General features: G+C 37.2%; 1 long non-coding RNA gene across 2 annotated transcripts in view; it reads left to right on the top strand.

Annotated features, from left to right (window-relative positions):
• The window catches only part of LOC120472363 (uncharacterized), a 142,223-nt gene that overhangs the window by 7,075 nt on the left and 114,537 nt on the right, over window positions 1–20,611 (top strand). For both annotated transcript variants that reach the window (XR_005620956.2, XR_005620955.2), the window contains exon 2: window positions 6,802–6,907. This is a non-coding gene — a long non-coding RNA (uncharacterized LOC120472363). The remainder of the gene's footprint in view (window positions 1–6,801; window positions 6,908–20,611) is intronic.

Here is a 20,611-nt window from a genome sequence, read left to right as displayed (position 1 = left end):
CATGAATCATCAGCTTGACTCCTGCACTGTAAAGCCACGTGTGTCCCACTGCTGATAAGCTGAAATATGTGAAGTGTGCAGAAGCACTAGTGCCTGTCACTGTACTGACTACTCCAGCCGGATCAAATACTTCCAAATAATCCGCACACTTCCTTGAGCCAGATGTGCTAACTGAATCAAACATGGAGAGAGGGAGACATGGATAAATCTGCCCCCCGAGTGCATGATCCGACTGAGGATGTGTAACAAATTCTTAAAAGCTTGTTGAACAGGTAAAGAGTGTGTCCAAGTCTATTAGCTTCCATCTGTGATGTCTAAAATTTGGCCAAAAAAAAAAAGACTTAGTAGATATTCGCCCTTTTAAATGTACTTTCTCGTCCAAGAAAATGCACTGGAAATACAGATTTCCGTCCAATAAAATACTCTTATTGGATCTCATTCATGAAACACGAGCAGAACAAATTTTTGTGTAAATCGTGTGTAAAGTGGTTCTGGCGTAAATTTTCGGATTCATTAAAATGTTCGTATTTTCCAAATGTTAGTTGGTACGTAAGAAATCTACACTCCAGCCACGTATAAATGGTGCGCTTCACATCCGAACGTTTTGCTCATTAATAAAGGCTGCATTTTAATTCACCAATGGGTACATATTTATACAGCATTTTGAAAAAAAAACAATTTTATATAGTAAAGCTTAATGTTGAACCAATTTCTTCTCACTTTTGGGACTGTTCGATTAACAGATGAAACTCCATTAAAGGGTTAGTTCACCCAAAAATGAAAATTAAGTCATTAATTACTCACCCCCATGCTGTACCAACCCCGTAAGACCTTCGTTCATCTTCAGAGCACAAATAAAGATATTTTTGATTGAATCTGAGGGCTGTATCACTCTTCCATAGACAGCCTGAGGGACTGCCTCTTGACGGGCCAGAAAGTCATTAAAAGAAAAGGTTTAAATATTCCATGTGCCTACAGTGGCTCAACTATAACTTTATCAAGCGACGAGACTACTTTTTGTGCGAAAAAAAAACGTAAATAACGACTTTATTCGACTTTCCATCACTTCCTTATGGGCGCATGCGCGAGAACTGAGACGAGACAAGACGAGACCGTTCTTCTTCGACTACTTTTTGTTACCGGCTGCTCACCGCTTAGGAGTTTTACCGCCCCCTACCGTATAAGATGACGTACTGCTTGTAAACCGAACGTTTTGCGCCTCCGGCTATATCAGTACGTCATCTTATACGGTAGGGGGCGGTAAAACTCCTAAGCGGTGAGCAGCCGGTAACAAAAAGTAGTCGAAGAAGAACGGTCTCGTCTCAGTTCTCGCGCATGCGCCCATAAGGAAGTAATGGAAAGTCGAATAAAGTCGTTATTTACGTTTTTTTTTCGCACAAAAAGTAGTCTCGACGCTTGATAAAGTTATAGTTGAGCCACTGTAGGCACATGGAATAATTAAACCTTTTCTTTTAATGACTTTCTGGGCCGTCAAGAGGCAGTCCCTCAGGCTGTCTATGGAAGAGTGATACAGCCCTCAGATTCAATCAAAAATATCTTTATTTGTGTTCCGAAGATGAACGAAGGTCTTACGGGGTTGGTACAGCATGGGGGTGAGTAATTAATGACTTAATTTTCATTTTTGGGTGAACTAACCCTTTAACTCCATCTGTAATATGCTGCCAAGCTTTCTTTTTTTTAGGACCTGATACGCCACTATGTACGCTTGAAAATAAAATGTGGCGTTTTGAATGAACTTCTGATAATAAAACTTCAATTTCTGCATCCGAGAAATCTTTTTCATTCGCATTCATGTTATTATATGCCTCTATATAGATGTCGGTTGGATATAATGGGCGCGATTTATGGTAATTGAGAATGAACGTGCACGCACATCCCATTTACGACTGGTTGGAATTCAACACACACACATTTCACTATCACATCTAACGTTTACGAAGTGTCTGTGAATCAGGAGAAAAGTTTTCAGGAAGGTCTCTTTACGTGCAAATCACTCTCATATTTACGAATGTTTCATAAATGAGACCCATTGTCCCTTCTCCTTGTAACGGTCTCCAGCACTACATCTCCCAGCATCCTCCCTGGCTCCAACCTGCACACACTATGCCATTACAACGCATTCTCATCCCAGGGTGTCATATAGGTGGCGCTATTGAAATTGCATCTAAATTCGACGCACATGGCACCCTTTCACGTCAATATAACACGCTTCGGTTATGGGTAGGTTTAGGTCTGGGGTAGTGTTAGGGTTAGACCAATAGGAGGCGCCTATTGGTCTAATATCTGCGTTTCATATTGACGCTAAAGGGTGCCATGTGCGTCAGATGTAGATACAATTTCAAAAGCGTCACCTATATCATAGACATATAGATAGACGCCCTATCGACAGCGCAGTCTCATCCCAAAACGTCATACAACTGACGCTTTTGACCATACGTCAACATTCGCCTTTTTAGGGTATCTAATCCTAACCCTACCCCAGACCTAAACCTACCCTGTCACCTAACTGACGTTAAAGGTAAAGCGTCAGTTGGATGACGCCCAAGGATCGTCATCTAACCGACGTTTAAGGGTACCCTAAAAAGGCGAATGTTGACGTATGGTCAAAAGCGTCAGTTATATGACGTCTTGGGATGAGACTGTGTTACTATCGACCACTACTGCCTATTGGCACGGACGAGCTGTGGGGCCGCCATCTTAAACTGGTCATCTGCTCCACTCAGTGTAATCTGTTTGGCAGCTGTCAGCGTATTTAATGAATCATATATTACTGAATACCGAACTGATTTTTACATGGGTTTTTTTAGCTGCAAAGGTCATAAATGTAGCTACTGTGTGATACAGGACACATGGGACATTTTAATCACAAAATACTACCAATTGTACGGTAATGTTAAATCTTAAACCTTACTTGTGAAAAGTAATTCCCGAGAGATAGTCTGCCGATTGGAGCAGGAATATGCTGCACAGTGCTCTGGCATCTACTGCTGCTATGCGAAACAGGAATACGACCAGTTCAAGATGGCGGCCGGATTTCTCAGTGCCCAGCGGCCAATACTAGGGCATCAGGGTTCAAGTCTCACGCATTGGCCGTGAGACACACGCATTTCGACCGGTTCACATGCTCACATGCCACACTGTGTATTTCTCACGCTGAAAAGGCAATGCCAACCAAGTTGTCCTGGCTGAAAGCTTTCTAACGTTGTATACGAGGCGCAGGCAAACAAAGTGAAGTTTCCTGCCGCCAGCGCGTATCTCCGCCAGATTGCGTTCGTTACTAGGCAACATATATGCGCGCTGCGTGCACCACTGATCTCTACAATGACATGTCATTCAGTAGCGCGAACACACGGAAATGGACGGAACATCCTCGGCCACCTTACGTTCGTTACTAGGTAACCAACAACATCGCGCGAACACGTGTCGTGATGGAGAAGAAGGTACGTTGGAAGAAGCTCGTCTAACATTTTTAGGCTAGAACATTTAATATATAGCCCATCGTACATTATTATTGATGCAGTCAAAAACTCTACAACTACCAGGCTCAGTTTGGCTATCTTACGTTATCTGAAACTAAGAGAACTGTTAGTGGGTATGGAAAGGAATGAAGATTTACTGATTTTATTTTAAATTATATTATACTGTAATATTAATAGTCTTTAGTTACATTAAGGATGTATTACAGCAGATTGCTGGGTAATATTTAATCATTGTCATAATGTTGCATTTGTATTTTTCAAAGATGTCAGGAAAAAAGCAGAAAGATATTTTGTCATTTTGGGCACCAAAGGGTAAGCCCCCTAAAAACGTTGCCAGATTAGAGGAGGAGACAGTGGAAGAAGTGGTGCACTCTAATCTGTCCATTTGTTCTCAATGTGCCACCACACAATAAATCATTCGTCTAGAAGACGCATTCAAAAATCAAAATGCATTTTTTAAAGATTTGTTTGAAACTGTTTGGAGCAATTTGTTATATTTTTGGTTATCTATATTTGTAATACTGCATTAAAGAGTATATTTGATGTGATGAATTGTTCTGTCATTGATCAGATTTACTAATTGTTATAATTTCAGTTTGTTCTGGTTAATTATGAACAATGGGTAAAATTGGGGGCGGGGATGGGTGGGGCGGGGCTTCATTATGGCTCCTCCCCTAACCGCGTGTGATCTCACTCCAAGCTTTTGCTCAAACTTGAGAACCCTGGGGCATCTAGTCTCTATATCTGATATCAATGACCTATAGACCATTTCACAAGATGTAAACAACACTGGTCCAGAAGCACTTCCTGTTTCAGTTTTTTAACACTACATAAAAGCTGGGATAAAATACAACCAACAGAACATTTTAAACTGAATCAAAAAGTTAAACAAACATCTTTAAGATGTTTTCTTTACACGTGAAATAAAGAAAACAGTTACAAACTGAAACAGGAAGTGCTTCTGGACCAGTGTTGTTTACATCTTGTGAAATGGTCAATATGACGCCTTGGGATGAGACCGGACCCACACCTGCCACCAATCACCTTCATCAGTTAGCAACACATATAAGCCTGCGAGTTACACACTCCATTGTCTGCTCCTGATTCCTGTGTGTTGCCATAAGAAACCTGTAAGCATTTTCCTTACTTCAAGTATTTAGCAACATACTGGTGTTTGTCTGGTTGTTGTGGTGCAATGTGCATTGATCCTTTCCCATCTTCTCATTTGTTGTTTTTACATATACTCACCTTTTGATAAATTCTTTTTATCAAAAAAAAAAAAAAATACTAACAATTTACTAACAATCTCTGCGAATCTGTGTTCAGTAACACCCCTAAATATTAAAGGTAATGCTTAAGTACTTTAAAAGTACTTGCAAATTATTTGCAAACTATTTGTTTTGTTGTAGTTTCTACATTGTTAGTATATTAATAGAGTTCTTCATTCATTGTCACTGAAATTAACCAAATTATTGTTTAATTAGATCATATGTAAAGACAAGAGTTAGATCTTTTTTTATGCTTTAACAAATTATTAAAGGTGCCATGTGTAAAAATTGAGGTTAAAATATCCAACCCGGTCTCATCCCAAATCGTCATATAACTGACGTTTTGGGACGTCTTTTGACCATACGTCAATATTCGCCTTTTTAGGGCCCCCTTAAACGTCGGTAGATGAGGTTATGGGATCCTAACTCTACCCCATACCTAAACCTAACCCTAAACCTAACCCGTCACCTAACTGACGTTAAAGGTAAAGCGTCAGTTGTATGACGGCCCGGGATCGCCATCTACCGACGTTTAAGGGGGCCCTAAAAAGGCGGATATTGACGTATGGTCAAAATACGTCCCAAAACGTCAGTTATATGACGATTTGGGATGAGACTGTGTTAAAATATCCAAAAAATGAGCTATACGCATCAAAAGAATGAGAAGAAATAAGGTTGATGATGTCATTAAAAAAAAATTACAAGTTATTGTGCTGCCGAGATATTAACCTGAATTAGCATGCTAAATTACTAGCCCCGGTCTGGCAGGTGTCGGATGAATTTCTGGCATGTCAGAAATTTTGGTCGCTCCTCGTGACTATATCGCACAGTTGAAGCAAAGCTACGAACCGATTGCCCTAAACTCAGTGTTTTTTTCCCTCACTGCACCTGCGCGAAAACAGAAGTTTAACCATTTCATCTGCAGCAAAAATAAAATTAAAATAAATACGAAGAGGGAGATCTTTAAGTTCTGTAGTTCAAACTAGCTACAAATTACTGTTGCTTACCTCCAGTTCGTGTTGCAAAATGGATAATACCCACCGTCTTCCAAGCCACCTGCGATGTAACACCTTATTAATTTGTCAAACAATGTTTTTGAAATAAACCTGTTTTTAATTTTCATTGATGATTAATTATGGCAACGTTCGGACATATTATAGACTGTTAATAGTTATTTTATATGCCTATAATTCATTGTAATCGACCTAAATGTTTTAGACAATTTTTAATGAGGAGTAAGATTATGTAATATTTTATTATCCTCACAGCACGGCGGTTATGTGCTGTGAAAATATTGCGTGGCAAATTAATTATTATAGCGGATCAATTTAATAATAAAATTAGTAATAATGATAATACAATAATACTAATAATAATTAAATGCATAAATTGAAAATGCTAAATCATCTTGATACTGATAGCAGATGGTTGTTTTGACAATATCTCTGGATACATACACGTAAATAGGCGCAATCCAGGGGGTTATCACAGATATTACACGTATAGTGTGAGCAGTGAATTCGCAGCTCGATACAGCGTGAGCACATAAATCCTAAACTTTGGCTTTGCATCGCATGCGATTTACTTGTTGAGTGCGAGTAGGTACCTTGCTGAAATCGCACAGACATCGCACAGTGTATGCCCGCCATTACCTGCCGAGAAGAAAGCAGGACTTCAGCGTCTCTTCTGAACTCTTTCTCCTGCATTAGCTCTATCCACCCCAACATGCTTTTGTGTAATCTCCGGTCATGTTTCCGTTTTACGATCTCTTTTTTTGGACTTTTATAATCTCATGAATTGTAACCAGTTATAATGCATTACTTATGCATTCATTCAAACTTTAGAAAGTATAATAAAAACACGACAATATATATTATGTAATATTATAATGCATTTTATCTTTGGTTACAAATATTCATGAAAAGATATAACGTACATTATGAATACCTATATAATGTTTATATGACCTGCTTTGCCTGAGCCTACCTTTTTTTTTTTACTCTAAGGGAACGTGTCTGTTTTTATTCCTGCAGGTTTTAATCATCAGAACATCTCGTTGTAAACAACATCTCTAAAAATGAACACAGGAGAGTGTGCCGAGCCGCTACGAATCTTGGGTACATTAAAGAGGTATGACAGGTAGGAACAACCTTCTCAAGTTCATTGACTCTGTGTGTTTGCTTTATAACACCTCAGAAAGTGGTGGTAGAGTGAATGAAAGGCCATATTTCATCTGAAAAAACAATCAAATGCTTGTAAAAGAGTTTTTTTTTTACTTCTTATGGTTCCCTTTGCAGTTTTGCATGTACAGATCGGCCTATTGTTTTTGTAGCTCTTGTACTAACCTCTCTCCCACGCAAACATCATTCGGCTCACTATGTGGTCTCAGTTCTCCAAATGTGTTGTCCTTTGCCCTGCTTTTCTGGTCTTGTTGTTTGTTGGGTTGCACACCCTTCTTGTAGATTTCGATGATGCCGCTTTACTCGACAGCAGAGAGGAGCTCGAGGACATGCTTTCCGTTATCAGTCATTGTAAAACCTAGCCGTTCACCTGCAGGGAACTATTTACAGGTGCTTTAGAACAAACAGCCTGACATTTATCACTCGATTGTGTATTTAGTCTGGGACATTTCTTGTTTCTTGGTTGTTCGTAGCAAAAAAAAAGTCTATCTATTCTATTCTTAAACTCCGTTTGTTTATGTCTAAAATTGATTTAAAAAAAAACAATGGCCAACCATTCTTTTATGCCTTCAAACTATTTAGATGGAACATATTAATAGCTCTCTTTTGAGCATTGGACATTTTTTTGGGGGGGAAATTGGGTTCTTTTCATAGGCAAGATTATAATTTGATTGGCCATTGTCATTTTTTTGGTCATTATGATAAGCTTGCAAAAAGCTGAAAGAATTAGACTGCGAAACAACTTGCATGTCGCGATGAAGTAATTTTCTCTTTTGTGATGTTAAATGCATTGGACTACACAAATGACTAAGTCATAGAACTCGCTTGAAACATGGAAATTGTGTTATAGAATGACTTTCTATTTCTTTAGTTAATTCAGAGCTTGATACTTTGGATTCTTTTGGGGCTTTTTTTTTAGTGGAGAAAAAATATACACTTCCGTCCAATCGTTTAGGGTCAGTGTGTGTTTGTATGAATATATTATTGCTGTGATTGTGTTTCTAGCATGTTGTATGATTGATGGAGTGTGTATAGTACTTACATGTAGGAAGACCCATCATGGCCATATTCCAGGCTGACAATGTCAAGATTCATTAGGCTCAAATTGTGAAAGAATGGTTGAGAGGGAGCATGAAGAATCGTTTTACAAGATCCTAACCAAAAATGTATGCACTTCTTGATGGAAATAACATCACAATGTTGATTTCCATCATGAGGTGTATCCATTCTTTCTCAGTTTTAGCCTGATGAATCTTGACATTGTCATCCTGGAATATGTCCACAATGTGCCTTCGTACATTGTGGTTTTTTTTTAAGCAATGAAAAGCTTCACACTCCATCGATTAGGCTTAAAAGTACTGTTCCCAAATACATAACATGCTAGAAACATAATCATAACCAGTCCATTTCATTCCATATAATATTTCCGTCTAGTCCATTCATGTCCTGATCCAGTCAAGTATTTGCCTATTTAAATCCAAACAGCCATTGTATGTTTCTTGAGCACCAAATCAGGATATTAGCATAATTTCTGAAGCACGTTGAGGCAAACTGCGTCAGAAACATTGCCCTTGTTTGAGAGCTCAGGGTATTTGGAAGATTAGCTATATTTCTCTTAGTTGTAATTAAATCAGGTAATTAATGAGGTTGATGTCGTGTTTTGCTCACCTTTTTTTTTCTTTCATCGATGCTTTTAGGAAGAGACAGATAATTTTCACCTGACTGAAATCATTAGACATAATTAAATGAATACAGTTGAATCTCACCTCACTATAATGAATGCAATATTAGTTTGAATATATTTCAAACTGATGTTATGAGAAACATTTTAATTTATTTTGTTTAGGCCACAGCCCCCCTTCAATATCTGTGGATCACAATTTAAGCACTGGTTTTGGAAGTAAAATGTGTGAAGCATGAAAACTGCAAACCGCAATGATTCAATGTGTGAAGAAGGAATAATGACTTGTTATGCCACTGAGATTGAAATGACAAGAACTCTCTTTTTGATAAAACCTAAATTCTTTAAACTGAAATAGTCATGGCTTGACACATGGTACATCAGTTTGTCATTGTAAATCAGACAGACATCTGCTAAAAAGGATTTAATTATTCTAATGAGTACGTCCAGTCAAAATTGTCAAGACCTACTAGAATTAATCACAACAGTGTTTATAGTTCATAATATTTTGTCAGTTAATTAACTGTCAGCTGTCACTTTCTGCTAGGTGTAATTTAGTCATTAAAATTCACTGAGAAAATGATCGTAATGTTGCTTCTTTTTGCGCAGTATTTATGGAAAAGTTGTAAAACAAGTTTAAAGGCAAAGTGTTCTAACAGGTTCTGAGTTTAATGTCCATGAAATGCTTTTAAACGTTCCAGCTGGTCACAGATTGCTTTTCTGAAATTAGGCATTTTTCACAACATGAGTCCCGTGATGTGTTCTTAACATCTTGGGGGAAGCACTTAAACAAACTGCGATCGTTTCAAGAAATATTACAACCCAACTGATGCATGAGAAGACCTTCACAATCCCCAAAGTAAAAGTGTTTACCAGCACTGGATGAATGACTCTGCACTTTCCTTCGAAAAGTTTAATTTCCTATGCCAGGTTTGCTTCTGTACTCCCAGAGGAACGTTTTATTGCTCGGAGGTTGCTCTTTCATGAAGTTCTCGGTATAAAAAAAAAAAATGAAAGAAAAGAAAAATATCTATCAACTTTATCTTTGATGTTTTTCCTAAAATAACGTAGGAAAAAAATTATGACAAATTATAGCATGGATTGAATAATATGGCACTGGTGTAAAATCAGATTATAGACTTTGACATTAAACCTCTTGTGCCTCCTTAGGGACATTTTTGGTCTTTTAAATTTTAAATTTTACTCTTTCACCGCTATTTCCTTCCTAAAATCTTTTTGCACTAGGTTCACAAAATACTCCCTCTCAGAATCGAAAAATCGAAAGCTCATTTTTTTTGGAGACATCAACCTCAAATTTGGAGCACAACTTATTTATATTAATGGCTTTGAGTTCAACTTGTTTTTATAAAATTTATATATTTTATACATCATTTAATGTTAATAAATAATTTTCCTAAATTTTTTTTTTTTTTTTTTAAACTTGGATTGACTTATTAATTTTACTTCAGCAATAATCTGCCAAGGGACTTTAAAATGATACCAAACTTAAGTCTTTGCGCCCAAGCTTAATTTTTATGACAGTTTTTTGATGTGGAAATTTTTTTCCCCTGTATGGAGCTATGTGTACATTTTTTACAATGAGGCACAAGGGTTAAATCGTTCCCCAGAAGAAAATCCAGATAAACAAGAGTCTCCATTTTTAATCGTATTGCTCTATAAAACACACCGGAGCCGCCCTGACAATAACAAACATGTTTGCCATTTAGGTTTTTAAAGGGATAGTTCACCCAAAAATGAAAATTCTTTCATCATTTACTCACCCTCAAGTTGTTCCAAACCACTATGTGCTTATTTGTTCTGCTGAACACAAAGGAAGATATTTGGAAGAATGTTTTAATCAAACAGATCTCAATCCCATTGACTACCATAGTATGTATTTTTTCCGATCTGTTTGATTAAGACATTCTTCCAAATATCTTCCTTTGTGTTCAGCAGAACAAATAAGCACATAGTGGTTTGGAACAACTTGAGGGTGAGTAAAAAACGATGATAGAATTTCATTTTTGGGTGTACTATCCCTTTAATTCAAGATGATTATGTTGACATCAGTACTTCCACAACAGCCAATGAGAGAAATCTACAAGGAGACGGAAGTGACTGAACTTTTGAAATGGCGATCGCAAAACAATAAGCAACTTTACGGGTCGGGTGGGTAACGGAGATGGAGGAACGGCTGGTCGAAATATGGCAACAGCACAGCTGTTTTTTTTTTGTTTTTTTTCTTGCTACAAAGAATAATTATTGATACAGAAAGTTGCCGTGACAATGTATTGATTTTGTTTGTAACCGCTTCCCCTTGAAATCCCGTGAGGTACTAAATCTGGCATGTTAATCTTGAGAATATCTTGTTAGGCTACGGTGTATGGAAGCTTGTTTCCGCCACTGAATGAAAAATAAAAAAGATAATTGCGACTTTTTATCTCCCAATTCTGACTTTTTTTTTCTCAGAATTGCGAGTTTACATCTTGCAATTGTGACTATTTCTCAGAATTGCGAAATAAAGTCAGAATTGTGAGATATAAACTATTCTGAGGGTTTTTTCAGTTAGTCTCACAATTGCGAGTTTATAGGCTGTCTCACAATTCTGAAAAAAGATGTAAACTTCAAGATATAAACTCGCAATTATGTGTTGCGAAACATAATTGTGAAATGTAAACTCGCAAAAAAAGTCGCAATTCTGTATGTTTTTCTCAGAATTGCGACTTTATTTCTCAGAATTGCAACTTTATATCTCGCAATTGTGAGATAAAAAGTCGCAATTATTTTATTTAATCTTTTTTTTTATTCAGTGGCGGAAACATGCTTCCATAACTGTGATGTGCCACGATTTTCATAGCATGAAACCAGATTTAACAATCGGTCATGATTCATAAACTCCTGTAGTCTCAGCAGTTTGTATTTCATTTCTACAGTCTCTCTAATGGAAGCTTTACCTTGCTGGAAGCTGGACTTTTTACTTGTTTATAAAGTCAGAATTTTGAGATATAGAAATTTTCCTTCAGCGTACAGACTTTTCCCTTCAGATTACAGTGTGAAATCCCAAGAAAAGTCAGAATTGAGAGCTATAAACTTTTTAACCAATTATAAAGTTCAAATTGTGAGTTAAAAAGTTGCAACTCTGAGCTTTTCTAACTGACGGCTACTTGCACTGACATATCTCAAAATATTTTAGTGCCAATGTTTTGTCTTTTTTCTAAGGCACGTTTATAATCGCTCTAAATGAACTAAGGCCTATCCTGGCTTAATATAAGCCCTGTCTGTGAAACCAGGCCAGAGTTTAATAAAAAAAGAACAATTCTGTGGCAGAAACATGCTTCCACGCGCTTCTCTCTTTCTGTTTTTATTTTTTTATTTACTCCTTATTTTGCAATTTGATGCCCAAGTTGAAATGTTGTAAAGTACCCAGCTTCTTCTGTGGAGAAAATGCAATATTGATGTCAAAAGATGTTGCCGTGTTTTACAGTTCAAAAGCACTTAAGCTGTACCAGAAAGTGCACACAGAATAAAACAATGATGAATTTATGAGAGGAGCAAACCGAGACCTTCTGACATCAATAAATTGGCCCTGCATGAAGATCTCCCGATGGTACTGTATAAAATACATAAGCCACTTTCATGTCGAGAAGGCGAAATACACAGAAGCACAGAGAGCAAACATAGAAATGCTTGATGTGTGCACGTATATTTATGGCAGTGGTAGTTGAGCAAAACTTACTATGCGATATGAAGATGTTTGATGTAATTACTTTGACACCTGCCTCACAAGATCCACATCGCCTAACCATTACTCAAGGAGCCCTCAAGGACATAACTCTTCAATATTAACTACAGTGAAATAACTTGTTTTGTAGGGAATATATTGCATGTGAACATAATGACTCTCAGTGGACACTGAGAGAATATTATTATATCATGCCAGAAACTAAGCTATCGCTGTCCAACAGTTTTTCACACCAACAGAATATTTCACACTTTATAAATCTAAAGTTTTTCATCAGGTTCCAGATCCACACCAGCTCTTTCTGTGCCTCACATTGACTTTTTGCTTTTGTAGTAATAGTGCCAAATCCTGACTCTGTTGTGATTCTTGTAGACATTTCAAAAGCTCCACCTATACTTTTACACAGTCATGTCAGTCACCCTGAGATATAAAAACAGAATTTAAAGTGAGACGTCAAAAATTTCATGACATTTAATAAAGGAAGGGTGCATATAAAGGGTATTGTGCCTGGAAATTCATAGGTCCGGCAGGTGGCGCTCTTACTGATACACTGAATGTTATATAAAATTTGAGCTATTAATAGAAAAATAGGCAGTGCAAAAATTTCAACCCCTTTGAACTTGATGGTTGGTCATGGTTCAATGATCTTTATAATTGTAGTTTGAACATAAGCAGTGATGATGAAAAGTATAGGCTATATAGGGGGACTTCTGTGCTTCATGTGAGAGATGGAAAAGGGGTTAAGTTCTTCATTCAGTCATTCGAGAGCAATACTTCAGCAGTAATTTAGCTTCCCAATGGGAACTTTCATAATGTTATGCTTAATTTTCAGCCATCTCTACTGCTCTTTTCTCACTAAACTCCTCATTTAGATTACCCTTAAAGGATGTTATGTTGATTGGTTTTGCACCGGACCGGTCAGAGCTGTTCTCTGTTGATTTGACCATCTGTCTGGTGAAACTGCAAACTAGCTGGCAACAGATATGCCTGTATTGTATGAAAAAGCCAGGGCTGCATGTTTAAATTCAATGAATTAATATACTGATTAAATTCCCATTAGTTCGATTAGTTTACTTATAAATGCTTGCTGAGAAAAGGTATGAAATGAAGATACACTATTATATATTTACTGGAAAATAAAACATACATAAAACAAAAATACTCAATACAATTATTTGTTTGCTTTTAATTCATGTAAGGAGTAAGGGTCTGTAACATTTTTAATGTTTTTAAAACAAGTCTCTCATGCTCACCAAGACCATTTAAAAAAAAAAAAAAACACAGTAAAAGTGATATTGTGAAAAATTAGTGCAATGTTCTATTTTAATATATTTTAAAATGCAGTGTATTCCTGTGATGGCAAAGCTTCAGATTCAATTCGATTCAAATTCATTTGTATAGCGCTTTTCACAATACATATTGTTTCAGAGCAGCTTTACAGAAAGTGCATTTCAGAAATGTACATGGAAAAATACATTTAGTTAATCATGTAGTAATTTAGGGCATAACATATCGCCGGCGTCGAGTTGTCTCCTCACAGGCGTTTAGTCGTCTCATCGCAGGTGTTTGGGCATCTGAAGTCTCCATGAGAGGCTGAATACAAACTGGAGCTGACGAACGCCATTTTTTTCAGCAGAAAAGCAAATGGGAAATAATTAGCATAGCTGCTGTTCATAATATTAAATGTATTCGATCTGATTCAGCAGAGTAATAAAAGGTAAGCATTATGTGAATGCTTGGCTAAAGAGATGCGTCTTTAATCTAGTTTTAAACTGTGAGAGCGAATCTGAGCCTCGAACAATGTCAGGAAGGCTATTCCAGAGTTTAGGAGCTAAATGTGAGAACGGTTTCCTTCCTTTAGTGGACTTATCCTAGGAATGACCAGAAGCCTCGAATTTAGTGATCTTAAAGGGCACCTGTTATGCCCCTTTTTACAAGATGTAATATTGGTCTCGGGTGTCCCCAGAATGTATTTGTGAAGTTTCAGCTCAAAATACCCCACCGTTAATTTATTATAACCATTTGAAAATGTCCTTTTTGGGGCATGTTTAAAAATGACCTGTTTTGGTGTATACGACCTTAAATGCAAATGAGATGCATATCCCTGCCCTGCCTTTGGATGAGGGCATCACTTGCATACCTATGGCAGTCGGTAAGCAGAAGGGCTGAGAGAGTGAGAGACCCGCTGTTTTGAATGTCGTTTTGAATGTTTGAATTCAGCCGTACATGTTTGAATGGGAATATATAAATAGTCTCTGATCAGACCCAGATGACGAAGAGACTCTGGCAGAATAAACACAAATGAGAATGGACAAGGACGTCTCGGTATGGTTATTTGATACATTTATGTACTTATAGAGTTGTAATCGCGTCACCTTTGAAATTATGGATGTGCAACACACACACACAAACACTAACGTTGGCGCAATTTTTTTGAAACTACATGCGCATACTGTGATAGTTTGCTATGTAGAAGCGAAATTACATTTATGTGAGGGACCTGTTGTCATGCAGATGCTTCTGTGGCAAATGCGAGAAGATGGCTAACTTAAAGAACAACAACATATATGCAGTTTAATAATACAGTATCTTTAAAAATCTCGATATATTTTTAAACGTGTGGTTACACACTATACAAACAAGGTTTAATTTACATACACAGACATCCTACGACGACGACAACTTTAGACGCATTTGACTGAAATAACTATTTGCTCAAAAATCATAAAATACTGTTACTGAAGGTGACGTTGGATACGCAAACAGTAGACGACGATCCACACTTGAGGATTAACTTTGAAGCAAGACCTGCTTTGAATTGACCCTCGTCCACTAAACAGTCAGAAAATGATTCGCTTAACAATGGAGGATGGTGTACAGATCACCGAGGAAGGGGTCTATGCCACAACCACACTGTCAATAAACCCCCTTGCTCAATTCTAGCTTTTGAAACAGTAGTGTAATTCAACAGCGTTATTGTAACATCATTTAGAAGTCAGTATGGTTTTTGTTTTATTTTCATATTATTAAACCCTCGCATTTACTTAGTGTTCTGGATACAATATAAAGTGCTCTGGTAATAACCATACTAAATAAATAGTCTTTTGAATGGTGTGCAGCTGCCTCACCTCACTTACCTATGCTAATTTAACTGCTGTTAATATGGCCTAGCCAACAGATTGAGGAGGGTTTGATAAATCACCCAAGGAATAAACAAGCAGAAGGTAATATTGTTTCTTGCCAACTTGCCGTCAGGTGAGATTCAAGGAGAGAGAGGTCTTGAGGATTTGAGCCGAGCCGAGTCACCCGCATGCTTCACGTCTCACTGGATGGACACTATCCAATTGAATGCCAGGCGAGGAAAGTCACTGAATCTCCAGCGACCAAGGACACATCTGTGACTGTCCAAACGCATTAAGGTTCTATGCTGAAAGTTTCTAAGGGGATGTCAAATTCTCCTGGTCTCAGCATCGTTCACAGTGACAACATGAAGACCTTGGTCCTGGGTTTCTTATAATATCCAGGCCTGATCTCCTCTCACTTCCTATTTTACAGCTCCCATGTTAGTGTGCCATGTGTCCACGGACAGATTGAGCATGTCAAAACTGTGTCTTCATTACAAATACTGTCTCGCTGAATGATTCCGTTTGAGGGAGCTGTCGGCAATCGTGACTCCTTAAACCCTCACAGCACCATTAGTAAGACTCAAGTGCCCCATTCAAAAAGAACAAGACAGAATTTCTACTCGTGTTATACTTAATATAATTTATTCATACCATACTTTTATTATAATTCATGTTATAAAAGTGGACATTATTATAATGATAGACTTTTAAGCTAAAAAATAGCCTACCTCACTGTGGGTGGAAAAAAGACTCAAGTTCATAACTACTAGCTTGTAACACGTAGCTACAAACTACTCATTATTATTTAATTTAAAGTTGTAAGTTACACTTTTAGAAACTTTTTAAAAATTGCTAGCAACATTGCCACTAATGGGGGAAGTATAGAGCGGTGTAGTGACCTGGAAGTCAACAAGGTCTTTTCGACAAGACTAACAGGATTTTTTCTTTGCCTTTTGGATTATTGTGGAAAATACTGTGACTGACAAAAGTTTGGTAACACTTTACTTGAAGGGGTGTGCATAAGACTGACATGATACCTTCATAACCATGACATGACCTCATGGTTTTATGCATGTTTATGATAACTGTCATTTAGTGGCATTCACTCAATTATGACATATGTGATGCAAATATGCCATTGACAATATGACAAATATTGTCATTGTCTTTGTCATAACAACTTTTTGAATTTAAAAAAAATTACAGCTTCATCGGAATGTTATGATACTTGGTGACTTTTCTGGCATTTGTTATGTGAATACAAAAAAAAAAAAAATGAGGTCATGATCCAAGTATGCTAAGTGGTCGTAAAAAAAAAAAAGTCACAATTTTGGTCTACGGTCAGAAATGACCCACATAGGAAATTAATGGGAAACACTTTTTTTATCACTATTTCTAATCTAAACCATAAGAAATCATTTTTGAGATTGTTTCAAATATACCCCCCCCCCCCCCCCCCCCCCCCCCCCCGGGGAATTGTTTTTAGCTGGGGAATTCAGATGCCTCTCCATAGACGGCTGTACATGCCATCTAGTGGTTACACCATGGTTCTATACTTTTTCTCTATACTGTAACCAGATGGTGCGAATTTTCTTCCAATTTTTTTTTCTGAAGACCTAGACTCTATATTAAACTAAAATACTGCATTAATATTTAAAAAAATTAATAATAATATATATGTAAAAAAAAAAAATTTCCAAGGCAAAAATAGACCATAAATATTGCATAAATATTAATAAATTCAATCAAATTGTCTCAAAATGCTAAATTAAAAAGAATAAATATTATAGAACAAAAATAAATTGCATTGGTTTTTACTGGGATGGAGTAAACTTCATTTTTAGGTGTCCGGTCACTTCTGACCTGGAAGGCTCAGGACATGACTCCTAAACGAAGACCATCAGAGAGTTAAACTGTCATATTAAACCGTCGGTTGGCTTTGACATTGTCATAACTGTCAATGAGGCCATTATAACGGTGTCATGAATATTTTTCTTGACCTCAACTACAGTGGTACAAATCGAATTTGTCATTAACGTTATTATGGCCTCATGGCAGGTCAAGTTGTCATGACAGACACTGACAGGTTCTGATATATTGGTTTGTCAAGGTGTCATAAAGACATCTCAAACAATGTCATATTTGCATTAAAAATACCATAATTGAGCGAATGATACTTAATGACCGTTGTCAAACCTGTATAAAACCTCCTTCACATTCATGACATCATGTCATGACTGTGAAGGTGTCATGTCCGTCTTATGCACACCCCTTCAAGTAGTGTTACTCAATATTTCAACTGCTTCGCTCTTCCAGTAACAAAGCCACATTAAGTAGCGTGTTACCAAATGATGCATCTCTGTATTTTTAACACATTTTATTGCATCTGCTGCTTTATGGCTGAATGATGAAATATTCAAACATTCTTTCCTATAATCCCCTTCCTCATATTTAACTTTAATGAATCAGTGTGTTTGCAAGTTTGATACACGAACAATTCAAATTAAATTAAAATTCTGTCATGAATTACACTCATGTCGTTCCAAACCCATAAGACTTTCGTTCATCTTCGGAATACAAATGAAGATGTTTTTAATGTTCTCATAATTTTTGTCTATCCATCTGAAAGTGTAACATTTTAAAGCTTTAGGAGTAAATAAAGACTTAACATGAACTGAGTGGTTTAATCATAGTATCAAGTCCCGTTCACACCAAGGACTATAACTATGATTTTTAGAGCTATTTATAGATATAGTTATTCTAAATATAAAGGAATAGCCACTCTACAATTTGAACGCTAATGGCACAGAGAAGTGATATTGTTGGAATCACTTTCTGAATGCTTTGTTTCAGCTGAGGAGCAATAACAATGACAGCCAATCAGAATCCATACTGCTTTAGGGCCCTTTCACACCTAACTTGTTTGGTCCGGACTTTCGGACTTTTCAGTTTGGTCCGAATCAAAATTACAGGTGTGAAACCTCCCCCAGACCACGGACCAAACAGATGAAATTTGGTCCGACGAAAAGAGGTCGGTCCGGATCAAACTGGAAAAAAAGGTTTGGTCCTTTTATAGTGTGAAAGCATTTCTGTATGGTTCAGACTTTCAGACCTTTTACAGGAAGTTCTGGTGGTTCCCAAAAAGCCGAAAAAACAGAAGGTGGCGGGAAAAATTAGCCATGGTAGCACACGGGGAGATGAGGAGACGAGGTTTTTAATTGAAGTATGGTCTGATGACATAATGAGAAGTCAACTTGCATTCTTCTCCTTTCCTGCCGGCGACGATAAAATGTACGTGCGACGAGGACTTTCTTTTGGTGAATTTGAACTAGCCTTGTGTATAGTTGGTGCTACAGGTAATTATGCCATAAAAATAACAATATAGTTGCAACGATATGCATCTGTACGTTCATGTTGTCAAAGTTACCCGGCGAATTGACAACACGCTGACGTCAAATGCACGTCCATTTACTAGACCAATCAATGTCAAGATGCAGCCCACATAGATGATGACAGAACGCAAGTATGTCATGTAAAGTTCTTTAGTACGCTCGCAAAATTGCAGTGTGAAGCCAAACCAAAACTTTCTGAAAGTATAAAATGTATCAAAACGTCTACTTTGGTTCGGACCTTGGTGCGGACTTTCAGGTGTGAAAACGCCCTTAAAGAGCTTGAGCATTTAAAGCGGCAGATGACAACTGCAGTGCGCCATTTTTGGAACATGATGAAGCTGAGTAAATGATAACAGAATTTTCTTTGTTTACAGCAGCACATGACCAAAGGTTGCTCACCATCCCTCATTGAAAATCAATGGCCTCAGGCACTTTATAATGCTTCTTTATACTGTTTCCTCTCCAGATGTGATTCAAATTTATATATATATATGTATGTATTTTTTATTTTTTTTTAAATCACAGCCTGTGGATGATTTTGCATTCTCTCTTACACTCTCACTGTTTGTCCATGTTTGAGGTTTAATACACTTGAAGAGCATCATTGTGGTTTGAGTTTGGTGGATAGCCAGTATATGATGCGGCAGAAATTCAAATCAAGCCAATTACAAAGTGTAGTATCATGCATTGCTGGTCATGCAAATGTATTGGAGAAAAAGCTTTTATCGCTTGTCTCTTTGTTCCTAGTTAAGAACATGTAATTGAATTTGGAAACAGGAGAATTCCTTGGTTATATTTCTTCTGTCTCTCTGCTGCTCTCCTAACTAAGAAAGATGGACTGAGAGGAAAGGTAGTCTGAGATTTAAAAAGAATTACAGCAAAAGCTCACTCTACTTTAAAAGAACTTACAGATTCTATTGACGGTGACAGGAGGAGTGTGCAGTCCGTCATCTCTGAACATTAGCAGAAGTGGACGGAGGGATTAAAGCAAGATTGGATCTGCTTTTAAATGATAATCTAAGCAAACGGATTAAAATCCAGAACCACAGACAATTGGTCGCCCACCAAACACAGGTCTAGTTGATGTGGTTATCATAGTCATACACCTACAGAATACTGCTGTAAAATCACATTACAGCTCAATGACCCCAGGACTGCAGCCCATGTAAATCAGTTTGCAAACTCTCATTATATCGTTTACCCCCCTCACTGAAAATAATGGGAATACACCAAATTCAGCTGATTGAGTTCTGAATACATGCATAAAAAAACATACCATCATGCTTCTGAATTCTGTGTGCTAGCTCAATATATCATTTGTTACTGAAATGATAGTTGCAGTTAGTTCAGAAGTGTGTTGGCCTACTATTACTTTTGTAAAGCATTTTTTTTTACTGACTTACAGGTAGATGATAAATCAAAAATTGCATGGACTTTCGGTACATTAAAGGAGGGACACAGGCCAAATTTATGAAACATTCTTAAAGGGTTAGTTCACCCAAAAACGGAAATTGTCAATGACTCGACCTCATGTAATTCAAAGCCCGTAAGATCTTTAAAACACAGTTTAAAGGGGTCATGAACTGGCTTTTTAAATTTTATTATATTGTTGTCTACGGTCACATTTTGATGTTTTTGAATGCAAAAACCAAGCCAACGTCATAAGTAATAGACTATTTTGTACCCTAGTTTCGTGCTTAGCTGAAAAACGCTGGGTTTTTAC

This window comes from Pimephales promelas, chromosome 4, assembly GCF_988280905.1.
Source record: "Pimephales promelas chromosome 4, fPimPro1.hap1.1, whole genome shotgun sequence".
Lineage (NCBI taxonomy): Eukaryota > Metazoa > Chordata > Actinopteri > Cypriniformes > Leuciscidae > Pimephales > Pimephales promelas.
The sequence above is the reverse complement of the archived record's forward strand: the minus strand, read 5'-3'. Positions and strand labels throughout refer to the sequence as shown.